At 45.6% G+C, this 22,007-nt stretch overlaps 1 protein-coding gene across 1 annotated transcript in view; it reads right to left on the reverse strand.

Moving 5' to 3' along the window:
• Window positions 1-22,007, reverse strand: part of FRAS1 (Fraser extracellular matrix complex subunit 1) — a 1,443,020-nt gene that overhangs the window by 368,092 nt on the left and 1,052,921 nt on the right. The gene's annotated exons all lie outside the window — the stretch shown is intronic.

The following is a 22,007-nucleotide window of genomic DNA, read 5'->3' on the forward strand; positions in this document are numbered from 1 at the left end:
AAGGCTAAATAGACATAATAGAAGGCTAGTGAAGAATGAGCAATGGAATATAAAGCCATTGGACAGAAAGAGGACTGTAGATCATTCAAGAAAGGTCTGGGAGAGAAACTGAAGGAAGGTAAAGTATGAGAAATATGGAGACTGTTTTAGGACAGTCAATCAATTCCATGAATAACCAAGGATAGGATACTTATGAGCAGAGAAAGGGTATGTTTATAAAAGGTTTCGGAAGGTGAGAAGGCCGCAAGAAAAACAAAACATCTAATGGGAGAATCTTCCAAGGTACACACAGGACAAAGCTTGGATTTATCCTAAAAGTCCAACAGAAGTGCCATCTAGCAACACACGGCAATGGTGAGTTTAGGCAGAGGGATAAAGGTGATGTAGGAGGCTGGCCTGGCTTAGTGGGTACCTGATGGTACTTACACCTTGTGCCAGGTCCACTTATCCCTTATTAGTAGTGTTCTAGCAGCTTAGGCTGATAGAGGTAGCTTTTAGCAGAGCAAGCTTAGGCTGAACTAGGAGACATGCAACGTTTCTACTATACCACTTATATCATATAGCACTATATCATAAGAAACACAGTAACTCAGTTACCAAAAATAAAGGTACTTTTTTTTGTGACAATGTGCCAAAAATATCTCAGAGGATATACTCCCTTAGAAGGTAAGTAAAATACACAAAATATACACACAAACCAAAATCAGCTAAGTAAACAGTTAGAAAAGTAGTGCAAACACTGTAGAATACAATAGGATGCAATAGGCCTGGGGCAACACAAACCATATACTCTAAAAGTGGAATGCGAACCACGAATGAACCCCAGGCCTAGTGTAGTGTGTAGAGGGTAGCTGGGAGTGTAAGAAAGCACTAAGGGTGTCCAAGATACCCCTGACCCAAAAACGTTGGAGTAAAGTTACCCTACTTCCCCAGAAACACACTAAAGTCGTGATAGGAGATTCTGCAAAGGCAACCACTGACTGCAAAGCACTGAAGACGGATTCCCGGACCTGAGGACCTTTAAATGAAGGGGACCAAGTCCAAGAGTCACAAAGGTGTCCAGGGGGCCAGTAGCCCACTAAACCTCGGATGAAGGTGCAAAAGGGCTGCCTCCCGATGGAAGAAGCCAAAGATTCTGCAACGGAAGATGCCAGGAACTTTCCTTTGCACAGAATATGTCCCACGGCGTGCTGGAGGATGCAGAGTTGTTTCCAAGCAGAAAGACTGCAAAGAAGCCTTGCTAGCTGCAAACGTCGCGGTTGAAGAAAATGGGTGCTGCCCAGGAAGGACCAGGAGGTCGCCCCTTGGAGGAGGAGACATAGGGGGCCGTCAGCAGCACAGAGAGCACACGCAGAAGCAGGCAGCACCCGTAGAAGCACTTGAACAGGCGTTCAAGAAATCTGAGCACGGCAGTCGTCTCAACACACGAAGTTGGTGGTCAACTCAGCGAGCTGAGCAATGCAGGACAGAGTGCTGGGGACCTGGGCTATGGTGTGCACGAAGGATTCCTTGCAAAAGTGCACAGAAGCCCTAGCAGCTGCAGTTCACGCAGTACACAGGATTACTGTCTGGCGTGGGGAGGCTAGAACTTACCCCCACCAAATTTGGATAGAAGGACCTCTGGACTGTCGGGGTCACATGGATCCAGCTCCAGTGTTCCAGGGTGTCGCGTTGGCTCATTATCCTAAATGAGACTACTGGATTTCTAGGTAGCAGAGTCGTTCCTGGTGTGGGGGACTAAGTCTGACCCACTAAGAAGGACCCCTGTCACCTTCAATCCGGTTTTGCTCCGGCTAACTAGCAGTACCTCATCTCTCCCAAGAGGAAGGGATGATTGGGCAGCCGAGCACATGACATCTTTAGAACTTCTCAGGGAAGTCATGGTCGCTCAGATCCCAGCCAGCTCTCTCATTTACGGTATGATCTCATATACAAATGACAAAGGCAGTTTACGTTTTATAGATTGATTTAATAAAATGACTGCATTTCAGATAATAAGGCGTGAGCCGCAATAACCAGAACAATACAACACAATAGGATATAAATAGTCCCGATCAGAGTGAAACATAGAAATAACGCTATCATAGTGTTAATAGATTACGTTCCCTCTAATTAAGTTCTATTTCGAGCACAGCATGTTAAGCTCTAAGCTTGCCTTTCAGATTCCCTGGGAAGACATCAACCCTCCTACCTGAGCAAAGGCCTGTGATCTGGATCAGCATCTGCAACAGGGCAGTCAGTGTCTAGTCGTGGTTCCCTGGTCGGAATCTCCCTCTCACGTGAATTAGGACAAGGAAGTGTTTTTATAACTAACATGTCGATGTGGTAACAAAACGTCCCTACGCAAGAATGTGTATCGTCTACATATCAAAGACTAAACTCCTACCACGTCTATCGGCAATGTACCAGACCGTATCCTTGACTGAAGCACAGAGTAAGCGAGATTGAGAACTCCAGTGCTGAAGTAGGCTAAACAGTGTGATATAGAAATAAAACAAGACTGTAGAACTGGCTATTGAAAAAATAACAGTACTAAGCTGAATAAAATGCATCTAGAGCAAAGTGCACAGAGGCCCGATGCTGCGAGCAAAGGAATAAAACGCATCCAGGGCAAAGTGCACAAAGGCCTAACGCCTGAAGCAAACGCGGAAAGGCTACAAAAATGGCTACACTACACCCTCCCCTTGTCGGTAGAAAGTGGTTCTAAGCGAAGCATAAAAAATGCCCTATATATAAAAATCTACAAAACACACATTTCGACAAGTCCAGAGGACACCAAAGCACTAAATTTAAAAATAAGCATGTGACTTGAGAGCCAAATTCAAATAACAATGTCAATTGAGAACAAATCCAATTCAAATGGAAGTCACGGAAAGCAGGATATTCTCCACTTCGGCAGATGACAAGACCGGAAAATCCACGCCAAACACTATCATGGAGCAGGTGTGTTCCAAAGACCCAGAACCATCCAAGGCGGCATCCCGTGCAGGGCCTATGAATGAGTCAATACCATTTTCCTCCAGGAAGGGAATCTCGTAAACTGCCTCACAAAGCAAACGCAGTCGCAGTGCGCATGTCTGAGAATGAGCCCTGACCGGGAACATCAACAGATCAGCATCAACCACTGGGGGGCGCTGCAGTGAGAGACAGAGAGTTAGTGCATGTTCAAACGAGCACCAAAGGCACGGAAACACGGGCTGCACACAATCCAAAACTGGTCTGAATGACAGGGACCAGTCACATTCCAAATGTCCCAGGAGTGTCGCTCCAAAATGCTGCATCATGCGTTCACGACACAGCTGCATCGATGGGAGCACCCACATTCGCTCTTGTTGCGGCGGGACAGCCATTGCGGAAGAATAACAGCAACAGCAAAACACCAGCCAATAAAGCCAAAGTTATCGGAAATCCTCCAAAAATGCTTCCGAAAATAGAATGAATAGCCAAAGGTATCAAGCCGAATATGGAGGAGAAGTTATGAGCAAAACCAACACCAACGGCTTTGAAAAAATGTGCTAGTCCAGTAGTGCTGGACGCATTAAATATACGTCCCACGAGTTCACCAAAGTGGCTCGGAAAGTTAGTATTTAACAGGGACTGTATTTCTGCTGATGACCTCGCCACCTGAAGTGCGTAGGTCTTGCGTGCAGATGTAAGGGCCACATGCTTTTGAAACAAGAGAGCCTTTAGTCGACTCAACTTGTCGAAATTCACCTTGGAAGTAGCAATGTGAGGCCAGATATCTGCCACCTCCCTCAATTTAGTTGGGGGAAACAACACATTTACACAGCAAGTAACGACCTTGGTGACCAAAACCACGTAAACTATTCCGGCACGCATGCCACAACAGTCTTCACTGTTAAGGAGGACGTAGCTGCCGTTTGAAAGCACCTGGAATGTGTTTTTAATCACGGGGACTGGAACCCCCTTTAGATAGCAAGCCAAGTTCGCAACTGAGGCATTACACGCCCCATGCAAGGACAGCTGCTTAGAAACCATCGAATGGCTGACAGAAGTTTCGCATTCACTACCGCTAAGAAAAACCTCTCTCATGCCATTAAGACATCTGTATAAAAAGGGAAGCTCCCACACCTCATGTATATAACCGTCTCCCAATCTCTCATATCTGCCCACCGGAACATGTTTCAAACAAGAAGTGAATTGTAATGTGGAAATAGGCAGATTAATAACCCCGTGTATTAACCATTCAGCAGAGGAAATCTCGGCCACGGTAAAAGGCAACCTCTCCAATTTTTCAATATTCAACATAACCTATGTTGCTTCCTTTTTCGCCATTAGCTGTTGTTGACGTGTCAAATTAAAGGAAAAAAATATCTCCCTGGCTTTGATGTGCTGCCACGGAACGCGACCCGCCCTCAGTGTCTGAAGTGTCCAACCCAACTGCATAATGGACCGCGTCTGACTCTGTCCATGATATAAAGAAGACATATCTGATCTAATAATGTCTATAGCAGAGTAAACAATGTTGTCAATCGTATATATACAGTCGGACAGGGTGTGTATTCCATTATCCACAACAGATAAGGCCTGTTTCAAATTTTCCTGATCTATTTGCCTCAACCGGGCCGCCGCCTCCTGTTGTGAAAGTTTCCATATCTCATTGTACACTTCATTCAAAAAAAGTTTTCTCCGGGGCACTCTCGGGCCTGACAAAAAATCTTGCAAGTCAGTATAATTAGACAGAAGTGTGAGATGTGTTTTAACTGCATCTAGCGTGGATGATTTTAACCATTGTTGACACAGTTTCCCCATGTAGTAATGATATCAGCATGTTCAGGTGATATGTAGCATGGGTCTGCCCTACTTGTCGTGAAACCCCCTGAGGAGGTGACAAAACAGTGATGACACCCATTGGTGTCTATGGGCCACAATAACCACCCGCCTGGACGTGTCAATGAAGTGTTAAACGTACCATTTTGGACCCACTCTGTAAGCTCACTAGAAGTGGCATTGATATATTGCTGCCAATCTTTCATTTTGGAAGGGACAGGTATGCCAGGCATATTCAATTCTCTAATGGTTGCTAAGCCCAAACAGCTAGTCTGTTGTACAGTGTGATTTAAGAAAATCACTTGGACAGGAATGAGACATGCTCTAAACAATGTTTCTTTACCCTGCATCTGCCAATGTTTTGTGCCCCAAACACTTTTCAAATCAACATTTTTTGACCAATATTCATACCCCTCAATAGACAGTTGGGAAACAAACGAATTTGAATACAGGAATTTTGTATTAGTCAACAGTATTTGCTTATTTGCATGCGGAGTTAATTTAAAATAATATGACTTAGCACTTGTTTGATGATGCCCAGAAAAATATGCACATTTGTCAGAATATGTTTTAGAACTCCCTTGCGGAGGAGTCAGGCAATGGTCCCATTGCGTATAGTCAAATATTGTTTTAGGACTACTGGCTTTATGAATAAAGTAGTGCCCATAATAATTGTAACAAAAAAATTCACCATAATTATCTCTAAACTGATAAGCATCTTCATTTTCATAGACAGTATAATACTGCAACTCTGTTAACATAGAATCAACTGTCTTCACGTCCCAATCATTAGATACAATGCCTGGTATTACGATATCATTCATTGATAACTTTAGAACATACGGTATTTGAATTATCTTAGTGGGACCATATATATCAAACATTACTCTATCCAACACAATCCCATCCGGAATTGGCACAGCGGAAATGTTCACAAAGGACAAGTCTCTTCGAACCTTATGTGATGAAAAATGTGGCTTCAACACCTCCTCCACCTGTTCAACCTCAGATCTCTCAGGAAGAAAATGACCATGTATTACTAGAAAAAAGGTAACAACAAACCCTATCCACAGAAAAAAAGCCATCAGAGTCATGAAAAGCCACAGATAGTTCCAAGGGAAAACAGAATACGTATCTTTAAGCCAATACATCAGCTTACGTGGCCCCGGGTCAGGTGTTGAAGAGGACAAAGAGTCTGCTAGACCATCGTCGTTGGTATTAAAGCATACGGAGGCAGTTCTCGCAAAAGGTGCCACCGTAAACAAAGGAGTAGTAGGTGTCTCTCGCCGTGGTACACTGTAGATAACACCCTCAGTAACATCAGCAGTCACAGCAACTTGGGCAATGAATATCAAGTTATTTGACGTCAGTGGAACAATCGTAAGATCATCTTCCACCCTCCCCATACCCGGAGAGGAAGCAACGTTGGTGCAAACCACCTGCAGCGGAACATCTTCCCCAGTAGTGAGAGGGATTCGGGAACTACTGGGTGCTCCTCTTGGTCTGCTGTGCAGAATCGGCCACATGTTGTAACTTGACATTGTCGATGGAGACAAAGCGATTTTCCTTGGCACCTTGCAACAGCGGCAAAATCACAGTTCTTGTTCCGTGGATTCCCAGTACAGGGACTGGTGCTAGATACGAAGGGACAAATAATTTTTTCACTGCAACCTTTTCACGAACAAGATCCCCAACTCTGGGAATCCAACCAGTAGGCGTTACTGGCTCATCCTTAATTCCAGAGGAGGCAGCACTTGCAGAAGAGTTATCACGGAATTGTTGTAATTCCTGCAAAACAGTGACACCATCATTTATGTCAAAAGGCGTTTCTGCCGCCTCCACACCAGGACCATCTAGATCTGGAACAAACATTTGTGTTCCGAACAGGCACTCATATGAAGTACGACCCCCCAGGCACCTTCTAGGCAAGTTATTCAGTGCTCTCTGTACTCCATACAGGTGGGTTAGCCAACTACGACCCGTACCTACAACTCGTCGTTAAGGATTGCTTTAAATCGCGATTTAAACGCTCCACGACAATTTCCCTCGGGATGAAATGGAGACAAGAACTGGAGCCGGACCCCCAACGAAGCCAAGGCGTCCCTGAATGCCTTAGAGGCAAAAGCAGGGCCCTGGTCTGAATGGAAAGCCCCAACTGCATATGTACCGACAAAGATACGCAAATCTTTAATAACAGGTCGAGCGTCAGCCGAGCGCTGTAGCCACACCCACACAAATCTGGAGCAAGAATCTACAGCCACCAAAATATATTTGTATGCACTATCTGGTGTCAGCGGACCACAATGGTCCAAGTAGACACACTGTAATGGTTTATTTGAAATTAGAAGGGGCGTCTGCTGCAGGCGTTTAGCCGTCAAAACTAATTTGTTGACAGATGTCACAACAAAAGGACATACTGCATCGTCTCTTTATAGAGACCAGGCCACCAGTAACGGGCCTGCAACAGCGAAATTGTGGCGGCCACGCCAGCATGTGCCACCCCCTCATGCGCTGCAGTAATTAATTGAGGTCGCACTATTTTATTGGGCATTTCGCGTACACCCACGCCTGGAATCTTAACCTCAGCGTTCAGCATACCACCCAATGAGTAAGGATATTTAGATGGAAATCCCCTAGGATAAGGCGTGCCATCAGCCGTAGCTTTTATGGCTGCCAAAATCTCTGTGTCTGGTTTGGAACTAACGAGTAACTGCGGCCACAGTGGCAACCACCACTGCCGATTTCGCGGCTTCATCAGCCAAAGTATTTCCAGCAACATGTATTCCAACGCGCTGGTGTCCAAGAGTATGTACAACATGGACTTTAGGAAGCGTCTCCTTCAGATCCGCTACCTTCCCCCACAGCAATCTGTGTTTTATGGTGTTACCCTTTGAATCTCTGAACCCATTCAACCGCCAGAAATGCAAATATTCATTAAAAGACTGGACACAGTAATATGAATCACAAACAGGCAGTGTAAACTGTGCCGGATCCGTATGTTCCAAGACCAACAATAGAGCTTTCAGCTCAGCCAACTGTGCCGTACAGTCCCCCAATGCCTGTGTATAAGTATGTTGGGGGCAGAACTTCTACCCCCTCCATATGGCCGCTCACTACTGCACATGCAGCACAATATTGGTGTTTTGTTCCCACCTCAGGTTGCGCAGCGCCATCGGTGTACATGACTACTTGATATTGATCAATAGGCAACGTGCCAGCGGGAACGGGATATTCTATTTCATATTGGAGAAATTCCTGTGTCTGTAGCTTTGGGTCAAAAATTTAATCTACATCAGTGGCTGTCAAAGACGTAGCCCATTGTATCCATTGTGGGTGTAATGCTTTCGCATTAGGAACACTCGCCTTCGTAACAGCCTCTAGGGCCGGAATCGGGGAAACGACTATGATGCGTTTGCCCTGGGCAAGAGGTCGTTCTTTAATAACAGCCATCTGTACAGCAGTGAAAATCTTCTCTGTTGGTGCAAATCGTTGTTCTGCAGTAGAATACAAGTGAGACTTGTATCCTATCGGGACTGTCTCACCTTCATTAAAGGTGACATACGTAAACCCAACGGCCCCAGCTACAACCCTGATGACCAGATGTGTCTGATTATCCTGTGTATGTAAATGCTTTGCAGCTAGGAGATCAGTTTGCAAGTCTCGAAGAGTATGAGTATGCTCAATCGTCCAAAACCTACTCGAGAAATCCGGATGAATCAACTCGTACAATGGTTTTATACGCGTAGCATAATCAGGAATGTAAGTTCTGCCAAAATGTAGAAATCCCAACAACGACTGGAGTTTCTTAATCGTATTAGGAGGTTGCAATTGTGCACATTTTTCTAAGTGTGGCGCTAGGCTCTTACCTTCGACAGCTCATATCCCAAGAAAATGACGCTGAGAAAGGCAATTTTCGATTGTTGAAGTTACATTTGTAGCCAATATCTGCAAATCCCACAACAATGCGGGCTACCAGCCGTAAATGTTGTAGTAACTCGTCATCTGTGAGATATATATCATCAACATATGACAATGCTTCAGGGTCCAGTTCGTGCAATATTTCAGTCACACAAGCCGAAAACAGTCCTGGGCTATTTTTATACCCTTGAGGCAAACAACAAATCTTTTTCTGAGAGCCAAACGCACTGAAGCTCGTAAAATCCCTGCTTTTGGGCGCTATATTCTGGCAGAAGAAACCATTCGAGATATCTAAAGTGGTTTTGTATTTTTTACGCACAATATTATTCATGAGTGCTGCACTATGTGAATTTTGTATAGCATATGTAGATGCATGCCCGTTCAAATGTCTGTAGTCCACCACTATTCTATAAGAATGGCCCAGTTTAGCTACAGGGAATAAGGGATTATTCATCGGCGAGACACAGGGTTCAATAACTCCCTGGTACTCCAATTGTGTAAGAATGTTCCTTACCGATGCCCTCGCTTCATATTTAATAGGATATTGCGGTTGTGGCTGAGGTTCGCCCTTAATCGGAATTACATGATAAGGAGAATCCCTATCCCAACCCACATGATTCCTATATAATGCAGGTGCTTGTGCCAGAGCCCATTTAATGCTATAGGACTCCGCGAGTTCTCCCAGAACAAGTGGTGAGAACGAAGGTGTAATAACCTCCTCCCCAACTGGACAGTCGCGTACAAAGTCAGGGGGCCAATCCTGTTCGCCCAGCAAAATGTCATATACCTTGACTACATGATCCCAAAAGATAGCATTTATAGCGCGCTCAATGTCCCCTTCCAATTGTAAAGTGACTGTATAAACTCTATCGGGATCAGAGACACGCATATCTGCTGTCTCAACTTGTATGAAGTCATCAGTTGCTTTCACCTCCAGATGCTCTAGAAGATACCGGCGAACTATTGTGACCTCTGCCGCGCTGTCTAACAGTGCTAGTGCCCATGTCTTGTTCTTCAAGAGAACTCTCTTCCTGTGTGGCATGTCTGAGACTGCCGACACTTTTTTCTTTTTAAACTGTTGTTTTTGTTGGATCGGTTTCTCTTCCTTCTTTACAGAAACCTCCGAAGAGTGTTGTGATTCCTGTCTGGGTTTCACGTACTCTGTTCTCCGCTCTGATCGCCCACCTCTCTCAGTTCTCTTTTCCGACGACTCCTGAAAGGAACAAGATTGGCGTGTATCAGTATATTGATATCTATCAGGCGTTTTCAAATTATCCCTATTTCTAAGATTATATTTAGACTGAGGGGTCTCCGGTCTCGGAGGATCTCCCCTTTCCTTTTTAGGTGTCTGTTGTTTTTTCTCCCAGCGCTTCTTATTACCCTCAGGTTGCTGTTGTTTAGTAGTATCTTTACTACCGTTACCCTGAAACTGTGGTTTCTGCGGTCTAGCCCCAAGGCTATCACGACCGATACTGGATTATGTTTCCGCTATTATTCTCGGCAGCTCCCGCTCCTGATCTAGTTGCGATACGTCTCGAAGACGCATACGCACCGCTAGTGCCACTGCCTCCCCTTTTAGATTACTCAATATATTGGAAGAAACCGTGGCAAAATTGCCCATCAGTTGCATCCCCAAATCTAAGGCTGGGGCAGCCCCATATTCATCTTGAATATGTTTGTTTGAGCACTTCCGGTAAGTTGGCTAATGTCGGTGTACAGTGTGCTGTAGTGTAGAGCGCAGCAAACACCGTGCCCCAAGTATTACAATGGTCCACTGTGGGAACCATACCAAACGGTAAACACATCGTCAATATTCTATGTTTATCCTGAGGGCCCGTATGGGGAAATACTGCCTCCAACATATTAATTTTTTGCGCCAGCCAAAACGGAGTCTCCTCTCGCTTAGCCGGTACTTTACCCATAACAGAGTGTACAGTCGCTGGGTTGATACCCGGTACTACTGCATGTTGTTGCGCTGGGGCAGCACGCGCTGGGTTTGTGTTTAGTGTCTGCATCACAAATTGTAGTAAGCATCTATACATAGCCGTTAACTCTATGTATAAACGACGAACTTCATCCACTGCAATGTTAGCAACCGCTGGATGTGGTGTATATGTAGCCAATAAAGGCCAGGTAGGACCATTGTTACTCAGTGGACCTAACCGAACAGGTGTTATGGTGTGGGGTAGGGCGACATCAAGCCAATTATTATGTTCTTGATAAGATAGAGGTATTTCTAAATATGCATATGCCCTGTACTGTCCAGGGGCATTCGCAAATGTGTAATTGTGAAATGTGTTTGAATTCCCATCAACAGCTGGAAATATGACCCAAGAATAAAAAAGTTCTGTTCTATAGGCTGTATGGGCATCCACCACAAACGTGACCGGACCCCCCTGGTTTGTTAGACCATGTGCTAGCGAATGAAGCGTGAGTGGTTGTCGCATATTAAGTGCTATTTGTATTGCCTGGGGATTCGCCATTATGAAAACAGCGATAGTTCAGAGAAGGCACACCAATATCGGGGTTTTCCTTTCAGAGTTCAAGCTTGAACAACCAACCGCTATAATTAGGATCTACCTTTATTGCGGTGGCGGAAGTCCTCAGTGCCACGGACGTCTCCGTTACCGGAACCGAGGAGTCAATATACATATGAGACCGAGAGAGTCAGCCGGACCCGAAAATTAGAGCCAGACCAATCGTTGGCGGCGCCATGTCACGTTGGCTCTCATTATCCTAAATGAGACTACTGGATCTCTAGGTAGCAGAGTCGTTCCTGGTGTGGGGGACTAAGTCTGACCCACTAAGAAGGGCCCCTGTCACCTTCAATCTGGTTTTGCTCCGGCTAACTAGCAGTGCCTCATCTCTCCCAAGAGGAAGGGATGATTGGGCAGCCGAGCGCATGACATCTTTAGAACTTCTCAGGGAAGTCGTGGTCGCTCAGATCCCAGCCAGCTCTCTCATTTACGGTATGATCTCATATACAAATGACAAAGGCAGTTTAAGTTTTATAGGTTGATTTAATAAAACGACTGCATTTTAGATAATAAGGCGTGAGCCGCAATAACCAGAACCATACAACACAATAGGATTGAAATAGTCACGATCAGAGTGAAACATAGAAATAACGCTATCATAGTGTTAATAGATTACGTTCCCTCTAATTAAGTTCTATTTCGAGCACAGCATGTTAAGCTCTAAGCTTGCCTTTCAGATTCCCTGGGAAGACATCAACCCTCATACCTGAGCAAAGGCCTGTGATCTGGATCAGCATCTGCAACAGGGCAGTCAGTGTCTAGTTGTGGTTCCCTGGTCGGAATCTCCCTCTCACGTGTATTAGGACAAGGAAGTGTTTTTATAACTAACATGTCGATGTGATAACAAAACGTCCCTACGCAAGAATGTGTATCGTCTACATCCCAAAGACTAAATGCCTACCGCGTCTATCGGCAATGTACCAGACCGTATCCTTGACTGAAGCACAGAGTGAGCGAGATTGAAAACTCCAGTGCAGAAGTAGGCTAAACAGTGTGATATAAAAATAAAACAAGACCGTAGAACTGGCTATTGAAAAAATAACAGTACGAAGCTGAATAAAATGCATCTAGAGCAAAGTGCACAGAGGCCCGATGCTGCGAGCAAAGGAATAAAACGCATCCAGGGCAAAGTGCACAAAGGCCTAACGCCTGAAGCAAACGTGCAAAGGCTACATAAAAATGGCTACACTACAAGGGACCACGCTCGTCAAGATGAGAGGGGACCCAGAGGACCGGTGAAGAAGAAGTTTGGTGCCTGCGTTAGCGGGGGAAGATTCAGTCGACCCACAGGAGATTTCTTCTTGGCTTCCAGTGCAGGGTGAAGGCAGACAGCCCTCAGAGCATACACCACCAGGAAACAGTCGAGAAAGCCGGCAGGATTAGGCGCTACAATGTTGCTGGTGGACGTCTTGCTACTTTGTTGCAGTTTTGCAGGCGTCCTGGAGCAGTCAGCGGTCGATCCTCGGCAGAATTCGAAGAGGGCGATGCAGAGGAAATCTAGTGAGCTCTTGCATTCGTTATCTGAAGAAAAATCCACAGGAGAGACCCTAAATAGCCCTCAGAGGAGGATTGGCCACCTAACCAGGTAAGCACCTATCAGGAGGGGTCTCTGATGTCACCTGCTGGCACTGGCCACTCAGAGGTCTCCATTGTGTCCTCACACCTCTGCACTCAAGATGGCAGAGTTCTGGGACACACTAGAGGAGCTCTGGCCACCACCCCTGTGGTGGTGATGGACAGGGGGGTGGTCACTCCCCTTTCCTTTGTCCAGTTTCGTGCCAGAGCAGGGCTGGGGGATCCCTGAACCGGTGTAGACTGGCTTATGCAGAGATGGGCACCATCTGTGCCCTTCAAAGCATTTCCAGAGGCTGGGGGAGGCTACTCCTCCCCAGCCCTGACACCTATTTCCAAAGGGAGAAGGTGTCACACCCTCTCTCAGAGGAAATTCTTTGTTCTGCCTTCGTGGGACTGGGCTGCCCAGACCCCAGAAGGGCAGAAACCTGTCTGAGGGTTGGCAGCAGCGGTAGCTGCAGAGAAAACCCCAGAGAGCTAGCTTGGCAGTACCCGGGGTCCATGCTGGAGCCCCAGGGATGCATGGGATTGGCATCCCAATACCAGATTTGGCATGGGGGGGACAATTCCATGATCTTAGACATGTTACATGGCCATATTCGGAGTTTCCATTGTAAAGCTACATATATGTATTGACCTATATGTAGTGCACGCATGTAATGTTGTCCCCACACTCACAAAGTCTGGGGAAATTGCCCTGAACAACGTGGGGGCACCTTGGCTAGTGCCAGGGTGCCCTCACACTTAGTAACTTTGGACCTAACCTTCACTAGGTGAGGGTTAGACATATAGGTGACTTATAAGTTACTTAAGTGCAGTGTAAAATGGCTATGAAATAACGTGGACGTCATTTCACTCAGGCTGTAGTGGCAGTCCTGCGTAATATTTGTCTGAGCTCCCTATGGGTGGCAAACGAAATGCTGCAGCCCATAGGGATCTCCTGGGACCCCAATACCATGGGTACCTAGGTACCATATACTAGGGAATTATAAGGGTGTTCCAGTGTGCCAATCAGAGTTGGTAAAAATGGTCACTAGCCTGCAGTGACCATTTTAAAAGCAGAGCGAGCATAAGCACTGAGGTTCTGGTTGGCAGAGCCTCAGTGAGACAGTTAGGCACCACAAAGGGAACACATTCAGGCCACAAACTATGAGCACTGGGGTCCTGGCTAGCAGGGTCCCAGTGAGACATAAAACACACTGACAAATAGGGTTTCCATTATGAGCACTGGGGTCGTGGCTAGCAGGATCCCAGTGAGACAGTAAAATCCCCCTGACATACTCACAAACAGGCCAAAAGTGGGGGTAACAAGGCTAGAAAGAGGCTACCTCCCTACAAGTGATAACAAGGACTCGCCTTTTTTAAAGTAAGGATGGTGAGTTATATTGACAGCAGTGGGGACAATCTTTGTAAGTCTGAAATAGAATGAGGCTTCAAGGTAGAGGCAACGGAAACCTCAGTGATGAGGATGAATTTCCAGAGACTTGAAATGAGCAAGAAGCTCAAAGGAAGGAGGCATTATTAGTTGAGAAATGGGGAGTGAGAAGGTCAGCTAGAAATCAGTTGAGATAAAAAAAAAATGTCTATTTTGCATACAAATCTGTACGTGAAATAAAGGTAATTTATGAGCCGTTAAGCCTAGTAGAGAATGGATCTGGTTGTTGTGTTAATGTGAGATTTAATGCTGCGAAAAAGTCAGCTGTAAACTGTAGGAGGCTGGCCTGGCTTGTAGTGGGTACCAGAGGTACTTACACCTTGTGCCAGGTCCAGTGATCCCTTATTAGTGAAGAAGAGGTGTTTCTAGCAGCTTAGACTGATAGAAGGTAGCTATGGCAAAGCAGCTTAGGCTGAACTAGGAGACATGTAAAGCTCCTACTATACCACTGGTGTCATATGCACAATACGATATGAAAACACAATACACAGATATACTAAAAATAAAAGTACTTTATTTTTATGACAATATGCCAAAAGTATCTCAGTGAGTACCCTCAGTATGAGGATGAGAAATATACACAAGATATATGTACACAATACCAAAATTATGCAGGTTATAGCAAGAAAAGTAATGCAAGCAGTGTAAAGTTACAATAGATTGCAATAGGAGCACATAGGTATAGGGGCAACACAAACCATATACTCCAAAAGTGGAATGCGAACCACGAATGGACCCCAAACCTATGTGAGCTTGTAGAGGGTCGCTGGGACTGTAAGAAAACAGTGAGGATTAGAAAAATAGCCCACCTCAAGACCCTGTAAGGTAGGTGAAAAGTGCACCTACAACCCCCAGAGAGCACAGAAGTCGTGATAGGGGGATTCTGCAAGGAAAACCAACACCAGCAATGCAACAGTGGATTTCCGGACATGAGTACCTGTAAGACAAGGGGACCAAGTCCAAGAGTCGCGACAGTGTCGAGAGTGGGCAGGAGCCCAGGAAATGCCAGCTGAGGGTGCAAGGAAGCTGCCACCGGATGGAAAAAGCTTGGTGTTTTGCAAGAACGAAGAGGACTAGGAACTTCCCCTTTGGAGGATGGATGTTCCACGTCGTGAAGAAGCTTGCAGAGGTGTGCGCACCCAGAAAGACCGCAAACAAGCCTTGCTAGGTACAAGAGTCGCGGTTAGGGTTTTTGGATGCTGCTGTGGCCCAGGAGGGACCAGGATGTCGCCACTTGGATGAGGAGACAGAGGGGGGCACCCAGCAAGTCAGGGAGCACCCGCAGAAGTACCAGAACAGGCACTTTGAAGAGGAGTGAACCAGAGTCCACCCGAAGTCACAAAAGGAAGTCTACGACGCCGGAGTACAACTCAGAAGGTTGTGCACTGCAGGTTAAAGTGTCTGGGACCCAGGTTTGGCTGTGCACGAAGGAAATCCTGGAAGAATGCACAGGAGCCGGAGCAGCTGCAAATCACGCGGTACCCAGCAATGCAGTCTAGCGTGGGGAGGCAAAGACTTACCTCCACCAAACTTGGACTGAAGAGTCACTGGACTGTGGGAGTCACTTGGACAGAGTTGCTGAGTTCCAGGGACCACGCTCGTCGAGCTGAGAGGGGACTCAGAGGACCGGTGATGCAGTCTTTTGTTGCCTGCGGTTGCAGGGGGAAGATTCCGTCAACCCACTGGAGATTTCTTCAGAGTTCCTGGAGCAAGATGGAGGCAGGCTACCCCCAGAGCATGCACCACCAGGAAACAGTCGAGAAAGCTGGCAGGATGAAGCGATACAAGGTTGCTAGTAGTCGTCTTGCTACTTTGTTGCGGTTTTGCAGGCGTCCTGAGCAGTCAGCGGTCGATCCTTTGGCAGAAGGTGAAGAGGGAGATGCAGAGGAACTCTGGTGAGCTCTTGCATTCGGTATCTGAAGAATTCCCCAAAGCAGAGACCCTAAATAGCCAGAAAAGGAGGTTTGGCTACCTAGGAAGGAGGATTGGCTACTAAGAGAGGTAAGAGCCTATCAGAAGGAGTCTCTGACATCACCTGCTGGCACTGGCCACTCAGCAGTTCAGTGTGCCAGCAACACCTCTGAATTCAAGATGTAATCTGCCTGATAAATTTGGGCCCAAATCCCATCCGGTTTAGCACTGCCAACAAACACTCTTAAGCCAACGAATCAAATGCTTTCTTGATGTCGACTGCCACCAGTATGCACTCCATCACTGTGCTCTAGATAATAGGTATTGAAGGATAGTGTGCCCTGAGTGGGCAAAGAGCCATATTGATGTTCATGTATCAGAGAGTTCGCCCCACCAGTCAACTACCGAGCATCTTGGCCAGTTCTTTTTGCATTCACTTTTATAAGGGGAAAGGGGCCTATGTGAGCTAGGAGGCAGAGGGTCTTAGAATCATTTAGATGTGTCACAAACATCCTGATGGCCAACAGTTTATTTTTCTGACTTTTTTCTTGAGAACAAAATTTAAATCATGTGACAACCTGCTTTGCTTAATTTCCCAGGGTCCAGACTAACTTACTGTCCTCTGATGAACCATCATGGAAATCCACTAACAACTGCACTTAAACACCTATGATTAACACATGAAAAGATCCCAGGTTCAAGAAAGCAAGAACCAGTGGATATATAACTATAATAAAGCATCAATGTGAACAAGATGCTAATTAATGTGACAAGTGTTTTCACATCAGTGATATATTTTCGCTGGTAAAATTGCCATAACCAGGCTGCACAACCACAACTTGCCTTGCTGAATTACGAAAAGAAAAAGAGGGTTGCCTGAAAAGTTAAATTGACCCAGATAATGGAGCAAGGGGAAGCAGGCTGTGCCAACAAGTTAAGTACCCTGGGTAACACTATTTCTGGTGGAAACATTACTCAACTGCAAATAAATCTCCTTTAAGATATCCCTTGATGCAAGAATGGATGCACAGGATTATTCAATAATGCTTCTGTATGCGTATAGGTGGTGCTGTGTGGCTCAGTACAAACCCAAAAGTGAAGAGTGGAGCCTCATGTAAGTGCCATCCGTGAGCACTGATGTCAGTTTATTGCATCTTTCTCCATTCTTCACACATGGAGCAGAGAACAAATTGTCTGAGACAATATGTTGAATTCACACATGGAGCACAAAATTTGTCTTGAGACAGTTTGTAAAATTTCTAACTTTGTTTAAAAAAAAAAAAAAAAAAAAAAAAGGTCACTTCACAAAACAGGAAGGCGGTAGGGCGTTAGCCAGTGTCCACCAGAAAGAGCACTATCAAAAGGGAAGTAAGGTGTTCTTCTGAAGGATATTTCTAACCACAGAGGTTTCATCTTTAGAATAGATACCACAGCATTGCCTCCCAAATGTGGAGGGTAGAGGGAGTGGACTCAGACCAAAAAGTATAGCAGACAGAACTGAGAGGGTGAACTGAAATTCCAGACCTGGCTGTCAAGGCAGTAGTGTTTCATGAATGTATACACAGACACCCACGTTGCAGTCTGGCTGATGACTAGAACAGGGACCCCGTCGCTATTGGAGTGAGGGAAGTAGTGGGTTCTTCCTATTTTTTTTAGCAGGTTAATATGGTAGATCTGTGTCTTTCTTGGGTTTTGTGATAGCTCGACCAGGTAAGTGATAGGGGTTATGGACTTCACTATTTTGTAAGGACCCTGCCATTTAGCTAGTAATTTATTATCTGAGGTCGGGAGTAAAAGGAGAACCTTATCGTTTGGTTGTAGTGGTCGTAATTTAGTACCCTGGTCATAGTACCGTTTTTGTTTATCTGGTGCCCTTTCCATATGTAAGCGGACATCTTCCCAAACGGTGTGTAGCTGGGTTTTAAGATGTTGCGTATACTCTAATATGGGTCTTTCACCCACTTCTCCTTCCTCCCAAAACTCAGCAGCCATGTCTAGGAGGGTACGGGGTTGCCGACCAATTCAAAGGGGCTATGTCCAGTGGATGCCTGTACATGTGATCTTATTGCGTAAAGAAAGAGAGGTCGTTTCCTATCCCAGTCTCGTCCTGATTCTGAGACAGTTTTTCTCAATAGGGATTTTAGAGTGCGGCTATATCTTTACACGAGACCGTCAGTTTGTGGATGGTATACTGAGGTTTTGAGCTGTTTAATTCCCAAAATATGACAGATTTTGGGCAATTAAGTTTGACATAAATGGAATACCTTCTTCAGTCAGGATTTCGTTTGGAAAACCTACCAGGGAAAATAAATCAACCATAGCATGTGCCACGTTCTTAGTCGTCATGCTAGAGAGGGGTATTGCCTTGGGGTATCTTGTGGCATAGTCCACAAGGACCAATATATATGTATACCCCTTTGTTGATGAAAGGAGGGGGCCTACCAGATCCATCCCCCCTCCTTGAAAAAGGGAATGTCTATTATAGGCAACAGTTTTAACAGTGCTTTTTTTGGGGGTCTTGGGTCTACCATCTGACACTTAGGGCATCGCATACAAAAACAACGTATTTGAGCATAGACTCCCTGCCAATAAAAGCGTAAGAGATATTATTCTGTTTTCTCTCTACCATAGTGTCCCCCTCCCGGTTGACTATGAGCAAAGTATAATACTTGTACTCGATATAGCTATGGTACGACCAGTTGTCGTTTCTCATTCTTGTTATGATTGGTAATCCTATGTAAGAGGCCTTTTGTGTAAGAAAATAGGGACCCACCTCACCGTTAATCTCTGATTTTGCTGCTCCCCATGCATGATGGAGGGAGGGGTCCTCTCGCTGGCTACTACAGAATGAAGGTAAAGGGGGACAGGCTACGTTCTGTACTTTTCTTGGGTCCTTCTTCATTTCCTGCACGAAATAAAGCTTTTTATTGTCTCTTTTCTCTCTCTTACTTGGCCTATATCGTAGGAGTCCGGTTTCTATTGGGGTCTCTGAAAAGGGTGCCTCTGCCCACCATGATTCTAGTTGAATCTTTTCCTCTACGCTCTGTAGGAGGTCGGTGAAATGGACATAGTCCGTGCCTACAATGCAGTCCTCTACTAGGTGGTCAATAACCCCCATTGCGATTGAATACTGTTTCCCTTCCCATTCGAGGAGAACCGAAACTAAGGGATAGTCCCTTTTTTCCCCACGTATGCAGCAGATGGAGACTAGTTTTTCGGGGTGAGGGATGTGGGGACCAACCAATTGTGCACTAATAATGGACTGGCTACACCCAGAGTCTACTAAGGCCCTAATGCTCTGGCCATTAACCATTATCTCCTGAGTATATCTAGAACTATATTTTCCTGTACATAGGACACGCCCTCGGGTCATCCCGATCTCCATAGGTTTGCCCTTGTCTTCTTTATAGGGGCATAGTCGAGCGATGTGGCCCCACTCACCACAGCTGTAGCATTGATGTTGCTGCATAGGATGTTTTTCGACTGTCCGAGGAGGTGGGGCTTCTTCTACAGTCTTCCGAATAGCAGGGCGGTAAGTTAAACTTGGGGGTCGATTAGTGGAACCCCCCACCTTGGAAGGTCCCGGTTTAAACTCAGTTGACCGATGATAAGCACAAGCTAGGTCAATAGCCATTTTGGTGTCTACATTTGGTTGTTTTCGTATCCAATTGCGGGTAAGGGAAGTGAGGGCCTCTAGATATTGTTCGAGAAGAATCGCTTTTATAATGTCCTCCCGTTCCGTCCCGATCGGACCTAGCCATTTAAGCCCAAGATCTTTTACCCTGTAGTATAAAATCCTAGGGTCCTCTGAAGGTGTCCACTTTGTCTTCCGGAATCTCAGTCGATAATGTTCTGCGTCATGTCCCAGACGTTCTAGCATGCTCTTCTTTATTTTGGTATATGGAGTGGTACCGTCTGGATTAGTGGCATGATAGGCGGTCTGCAGGGTGCCTGTTAGTAACGGAGCCACATATTGACCCCATCATTCCTCGGGCCACGTGGCAGATAAGGCCACTCATTCAAAGTTTGTAAAGAACGCGTCTGGATCCTCTCCCTCCTGATATTTTTGGAGGACCGAGCTTGGGACGTTGGGATGGACCTTGCTGGCGGTGACTGTGTGTCAATTTTTGTAAGGCCGTCTCCTGTACCAACTGATTATTCGCAAAAATGGTGGCCTGGCTCTTCAGGGCACTTTGGAGGGCTTCTCGTCGGCTTTGGCCTCCCTTTGTTGGGCTTCCCACACTACTTGAAGGTGACGTTGTCCTTCAGCCAGTTGTTGGATCATGTCTTCAATGGTCGGCTTCACCTCTGTGGTATTCTGTTATTGGTTATGTACTCTGGCACCTAACCGCTACTTCACTATCCCACTTCTGACACCACTGTGGCAGTGGGCGTAGTGGTAAGGACAGACAAGACAACTCAGGCCTTAGGTCGGTGACAATGGTGTATTTTATTGATACTTCACAAGTCCTCTCTTTCAGTCTATGTGTCTTTTCTCCCTCTCTTTCTTGGTATAATAATCTTTTCTTTCCTCTTCTTTTTTTTTTTTCTAGGTCTTCTGGGGTCCCGTTGAAGTTCTCGAGGTGGAAGTGTCATCGTAGGGAGTACCGGGAAAAGAAAGGGTACGATAAGTCGTAACTTCTAGGTTTGTGGTTTGGATGGGATATCCGGATTCCCAAGAGATGAGTCTTCCAGTTCCGCCCTTGTGGTGCCCCCGGGGCATCGTTCTCTATGGGGGCCGTCATTGTTGGTAGTCGTGTTTTCCGGCACCCGGCTACGTCATTATTTTAGAGGGGTGAGGACGAATACAATGGATAGCAATTCAGCGCTTTGCCTGAACAAATCCCAGAGAGGCAAAATTATGTTGCAATTTAGAATCCCCAGGGTTTAGGAATACAATTAAAAGGTATTGCTGAGTATCTTTCTCACTCAGTAGCCTCACACTTCAACTATCCCATGGCAATATTCATTCAACTGAGCACAGCGTAGGTCATACGTAGAACATCTGCACTGCCCCTACTACATAAAAGGCATTACGAAGGCCATTTAAAGCAAGTATTGTACGAAACTAAAAGGCATAATCTGAAATCTATCACTGCTGGATATTAACTGGAAGTCACCACATGTAAAATTCCATGTTCCGTCAGTTAACAGTGTTTCTACACCAATCCCCTCTGAACTATGAAAGGCTGCTTGCATCTTTCTCTTTTCAGTGCACTGTAGAAATATAACACGCCATGTGCAGCATGCCTCAAATGAAGCAGCCAAACAAAAGACATCGGAGACGCATTAGGAAATCGCAGCCAAACCTCCTTGTATTTGTCACGTTGATATATTGCTGGAAACTGTCCCAGATCCATCCCAAAACTAAGTTGGGTCTCCTCAAATGTTTAAAAGTTCTCATCAGAGTAAAAGTCTCCTAATGTAGTGCATCCCCCTTTGTTTCATTGGGCCATGGACATATCCTTTCATATATTTAGGAAGAATGTGTAGCTACCATATGTATAGGAACCTAAAGAATGGAAGACATTTCAAGATGCTAAACACAATAATATACCACATTGCGACAACATGTCCAATTATGAATGGACAATGTACAGGTGTCACTGCTTCTCATCAGTGTATCATGGACATTTCCCCATCCCAGAAGCCCTTCAGTAGTCTCTCTTCCCAATTATCTGTGCCACACCACTGGGCCACATGTTGTAGTTGCGCTGGCAGGTAGTATAGCTTTAAGGCAGGAAGCTCTTTGCCTTCATCCGAAGTATCCAGTTAAAAAATAGTTTACTTTACCTCGTATCTCTTTCCTGCCCAAACCAATGAGCTCAAATGAGTGTCAATTT

Source organism: Pleurodeles waltl, chromosome 1_2, assembly GCF_031143425.1.
Source record: "Pleurodeles waltl isolate 20211129_DDA chromosome 1_2, aPleWal1.hap1.20221129, whole genome shotgun sequence".
NCBI lineage: Eukaryota > Metazoa > Chordata > Amphibia > Caudata > Salamandridae > Pleurodeles > Pleurodeles waltl.